Source organism: Erythranthe guttata, chromosome 5 (genome assembly GCF_056151865.1).
Source record: "Erythranthe guttata isolate IM_541 chromosome 5, IM_541, whole genome shotgun sequence".
In the NCBI taxonomy this organism is placed as follows: Eukaryota; Viridiplantae; Streptophyta; class Magnoliopsida; order Lamiales; family Phrymaceae; genus Erythranthe; species Erythranthe guttata.
Window position 1 is genome coordinate 11,891,496 of NC_142537.1, and position 6,000 is coordinate 11,897,495.

Here is a 6,000-nt window from a genome sequence, read left to right on the forward strand (position 1 = left end):
CAATTTCCGTTCCAAAAAAATCGGAATTTCAAAATCCATTCCAATTTCGGAATACCTAGGAATCGGCGGAATTTCGGAATTTTGGGAAATTGCATTAATTCTTAATTTTTTGTTTCAAAATCGGAAATAGTAATAATTTTTAGCATTTTTTTTCCTAATATTTTCAATAATTTTCTGGCAAAAGGCAATATATATATATATATGGAGTTCACGAATAAATGGTATTTGAGGAGTTCCCTTCGGGGTTGCGGCAACGGCAGGCTTAATGCCTGTTGGGTCCGGTCGGAATAGCACAAATTCGACATAGGTATGATATTGTCCAAATTAGGCCGGACTCAACTGGTTTTGCTCTTGGGTTTCCCCAAAAGGCCTAATACCAATGGAGTTGATATCCTCTCCTTATAAAGGAGTGATCTTTCACATATAAAACCGATGTGGGATATTGTTTGTATCTCAACAATCATCCCCTCGAACAAAGGACCACATAGGTCGGACCACAAAGGACCACCGAACCCACCGAGCCGCCCCTCAATTTGAGCATGAGGCTCATACCGTCTTTGTTTCACAGCGCAGCGAGCCTCGAACAAAGGAACACCGAACCGCCCACCTGGAGCTCGTCGAGCCGCCTGCCATTTGCGCACATGGAGCTCACCATTTTTGTTCGGCACAGAGGATTCTGGAATTTCACACAGATTACGGCAATTTCCACAACATGGTTAGGTCTGGGCCATGGCTCTGATACCAGTGTTAGGTCCCGTCGGGATAGTGTTAAGTGTATATTTTTACACTTAATCATATCTTTTAATTGGAGATTTTGGTGTATTTTATTGATAATTGGTGCTTAAAGTGTTGATTTATTGTATTTTAGGTACAAATTGAAGAATTGAATAAATAAAGGGTCAAAACAGCAATTTTGGAGAAAATATGGGTGAAAAGTGAAGAAGTAAAAAAATTGAAGAATAAGAGCCCAGACGGTCGTCCGAGAAATACTAGGATTTCGGACGGCCGTCCGAATATTTTCATGGGAGAACAAAGTCTCTGGAATTGAGACGGTTGTTTGGAATTTGAACTGCAAATCCAGACGATCGTCTGAGAAGACATAGAGGCGCAGTAAAGGAATTCTAATTGCACAAGGAAACTACCTTCTTCTCCAAGTTTTCCACCCTATATTAGACCAATTCAAGCACACAATTGAGGTATCTTCGACGCAATTGCAAGAGCAAAGAAGCAAAAACGAAGACGAAGAATTCGAAGACTCCAAGCATAGCTTTATCGTCTATGATTTATTTTACTTGCGTTTTTACTTTAATCATGAGTAGCTAATTTGTTTAATTCTAGGATTTTATTTTGAACCCTATGTGGGATTTATGAACCCAATTCTATGATTTTATGCAAGTTTTAATTCCGGATTATTTCTTCTACTTGTTTTATTAAGTGCGTGAAACTGGTCACTTCATGTGCTTTTATGTTATTGTTAATCGCATGAATCGGAGGATCGGGTTAATAATTAGAACTGTGGTAGAAGAGCCTTTGTGGTATTAACATAGGAATATAGTCAATCTCTTAGGTAGCCATTATTGAGATTTATGCATAATTTTGTGTTCTAGAATTAATTGCGTAGGAATACAGTAATTGAATCTAGAGTATTAGAATCGTAATACACGCGGAAGCGGAATGATTAAGTTAGCATCTCAAGTTAATAATCCGAGTTAATTACTTGCATAATTGAAGGAATTAGGGGGTTTAATAATCACATAGGGGGAATAAAAAAATCCTAGGCTTGCTTTCTCTGATCAATCTTTGTTTTTATTTCTTTCTTGCTCTTGTCTTTTTAATTTGCTTTAATTTAGTTTAGTTAATTTAGTATAATTGTTTATCTTTCGACTGTGTAGGGTGGGCTTGATAACAATTGGTAGAATTTAGCATCTAGGATTAGATGATTAAATATTCTCTGTGGGATCGATATTCGGACTTAAAAGTCCACTATATTACTTGTACGATACGTGCGCTTGCGTGTAGGTATTACCACCAACAAGTTTTTAGCGCCGTTGTCGGGAAATATTTTAATTATTTATTTCATTCTAGCTCTAGATTTGAACAATTTTCACGATTCACCCATTTAATTTTTATTTTATTTTTATTTTTATTGTAGGTACCATTTTATGCGTAGGAGACTCGATCTCAACAAAGAACCGTTTGATCCCGAAATCGAACGTACTTTTCTAGCCGCTAGAAGACTTCGAAGCACAAATAAAATAATGGAGGACGAAGAACGAAGAGACGCAGAGGGTATTTACTCAATGCCAACGGAAACCATGTCCAAGATCAACACACGTCTTCCACTACAACCAGCAGTTAGGCCACGGGCACTTCAGGACTATATAATCCCGACTCTTGACGGATTCCGCCTGAGCATCCAATATCCACCCATTGAGACGCACAATTTTGAGATCAAGCAAGGCCTCTTGACGATTCTATTAAGTGTATATTTTTACACTTTATCGTACCTTTATATTTGAGCTTTTGGTGTGTTTTAACGATAATTGGTGCTTAAAAAGTTGATTTATTGTATTTTAGGTACAAATTGAAGAATTGGAAAAGTATGGGGTAAAAACTGCAATTTTGGAGAAAATATGGGCCAAAAGTGAAAAAACCAAAATATGAAGATTTAAAGCTCGGACGACCATCCGAGTTTTAGTTCAAAATGTGGGACGGCCGTCCGAGACCACGTGGCAGCGCAGTAAAGGGATTTTAATTGCACAAGGAAAGTGCTTTTCTTTCCCCATGTTTTTCACCCTATATAAGACCAAGCCAAGCACACAATTGGGGATCTTTTTACGCAATTTCAAGGGCAATAAAGCAATAATGAAGACGAAGAATTCGAAGACTCCAAGCATAGATTTATCGTTTATGACTTATTTTATTTGCGTTTTTCCTTTAATCATGAGTAGCTAATTTTCTTATTTCTAGGATTTTCTTTGGAACCCTATGTGGGATTTATGAACCCAATTCTATGATTTTATGCAAGTTTTAATTCCAGATTATTTCTCCTACTTGTTTTATTAAGTGCATGAACTTGATCAACTTATGTGCTTTTATGTTATTGTTAATCGCATGAATTGGAAAATCGGGTTAATAATTAGAACTGTGGTAGAAGAGCCTTTGTGGTATTAACATAGGAATATAGTTACTCACTTAGGTAGCCATTATTGAGATTTGTGCTTAATGTTGTGTTCTAGAATTAATTGCGTAGGAATACAGTAATTGAATCTTGAGTATTAGAATCGTAATACACGCGGAAGCGGGTTATGATTAATTTAGCATCTCAGGTTAATAATCCGGGTTAATTACTTGCATAATTGAAGGAATTGGGGGAATAATAATCACATAGGGGGAAGAATAAAATCCTAGGCTTGTTTACTCTGATTAAACCTTCGTTTTTAATTTCTTTCGTGCTCTTGTCTTTTTAATTTGCTTTTTAATTTAGTTTAATTTAGTTAATCATCTCAAAATTCGACTATGTAGGGTGGGCTTGATAATAATTGGTAGGATTTAGCGTCTAGGATTAAATAATTAAATATTCCCTGTGGGTTCGATATCCGGACTTTTAGTCCACTATATTACTTGTACGATACGTGCACTTGCGTGTAAGTATTACAACCAATAGATTCTCCAAAATAACGGGCTATTTAGTGGATTGGCAGGTGAAGACCCGCATCTTCACATTGTCCATTTTTTCGATACTTGTAATTCCCATCGTTAAAACGGCGTTTCTGAAGAGACGCTCCAATTAATTCTTTTCAAGCACTCCCTACACGCAAGAGCTCGCCAGTAGTTGATGTCCCAAGCCCCCCACTCTATCTCATCATGGCCTCAACTCTTAACCTTTTTATGAAGTCTACAGCTCACCAGAGAAGGACGAGAGAATACGACAAGAAATTCATAATTTTGCCTAAGATCAAGGGGAGCCATTATTCGAGGCATGGGAAAGATTCAAGACCCTTTTGAGGCAGTGTACATGTTGGGAATCTGGCACATGTACGCAGCGGAAAACAAATTTTTTACATGAAATAAACAATTTAATTCAGATAATCCCATGCTCGATTCGTATTAAACAATTAATTGTGTACCTTAGCGCTTCCAGCGAAAATTAAAGACAACAACATGCGTATAATTAATTTGATAATAAATCACATAGCATGCTCGCAGTAAATCATGAATCTCATATAAACGATTACATATAACAATTCACGAAAAAATACTGCGAATATAACATATAATTTAATCTAATTAAATCAATACCTAATTAAAACGGGATCCGAGAAATACCTCTTGAAGCGTGAGGCAAGCACTCGGATCGAAGCAAACTGCCACGGAAACCAATTCGTGCAGTCGGGAGCAGCGGCGGTGATGGACGCGCTGGCAGCGGCGACGTGTGTGGATTACGCGCTGTCTTCGGGCGGCGCGTGAAGGCGCGTGCGGCGTCTGCTCGGCGGGTGCTTCTCGACGATTTGACTCCTTGATCTTCCTCCTCTCGGATTTCACCGCGTATACCGAAATCAACTAACTACGTGGTACTAGTCACGTAAAAGTCAGAATAAACGGAAGTAAAAGACGAAAGAAAAATACTACCAATAGTATAATCGGTGCGTGAGGCCGACTCCGGCGACGATGGCGACAACAGCGGCGACGGCGGCGGTGGCGGAGATGGGGAGATCCGCCGACGGTTGTGAGAGATCGGCTAGGGTTTTTCTAGTGTCTTGTGTTTCTTATGTGTGTGTGCAAGACCTATAAATCATGTATTTATAGTGTCATATATAAAAGCCCTAACGGGTTTAAGTTGGACCGGGCCCAACAGCTTAAGTTCCTTAGTTCTTTACTTGCTCGTTTCTCACATCTCAATGATCGGAAAATTGTAACGATTACATTTTCGGAATCATTGAAACGTCCTCATCATTACGAGTGCCAATTCTCGATTTCCAATTTCTAAAAGTGGAAACCCTCATTCAGTGAACTTTCTAAATTTGGAAACTTCCCAATTTGGAAAGTTCACTAAGATGTTCGCACATTCTTTTCCTTTTCTTACTCTCATTCATAATTCCAAATTACGAATGTTGGACTCAATCACATTGACTTCCAATCATGCAAAGATTAAACATTTTTATCTTTGACCGTTTATTCAAAGATCTCGAGTGCTTGAGCAGTGTGACCCTCGATGGTTTAGGTGTAAGCTAGCCGTGGGTCCACAACCCTTTGTGGTCTAAACTCGTCCCTTAGAGTTAAGATTAAGATGAAGCTCGTTTCAACTTAATCACCCAACGAATCATGATTGGCGTCTAGCAACTACGCGTCATGATTCCCTAGATACAAATGAAGTGCCTGCAAGAACCTTTTTATATAGTTAACGTACAGTACGATCCTTTCGATTCATATGTCCTGATTTTACTAGAGCCATTGGTTCATCGAGACCTCCTTAGTAGTTCAATAACCGTGCGATCGTTCTAAGTGTTGTAATTGCTACATGGATGAATTAGCGAATCGAATTCTCTAATCATCACTTAGTCAGCTCTGGCCAGAGACTTAGGGATTACAAACTTTGAGAATATACAGGACATCCAAGACTATTCTAGCGATCGAATCCCCGATTATACTGCACTGACCTCCCACTAGATTTCAGACTGCACGAACACTGGCCCTTGGGGCGGTCCTCGGTGGAACTCAGGGACAGTTCAGGATACAACTGGTCCTCTAGTGAAGTCAAGGTGATGTCTAGGTCATAAAGACTAATGGTGTACAACTATACCATAGATATCTCTACTCTCTTATTGAGAACCACTTAGAGATTTCTAGGGTGAGGGAGTTCAGTGAACTCGTCAACCTATGAGCACCCACTTATGCATGCCGATATCACAATAACATTTACTGATGAAATGCAGTACACATACACTAAGTGCTAGTCTCTTAATGGAAAAGGCCAATATCCTCATTGGTGGCGTAACC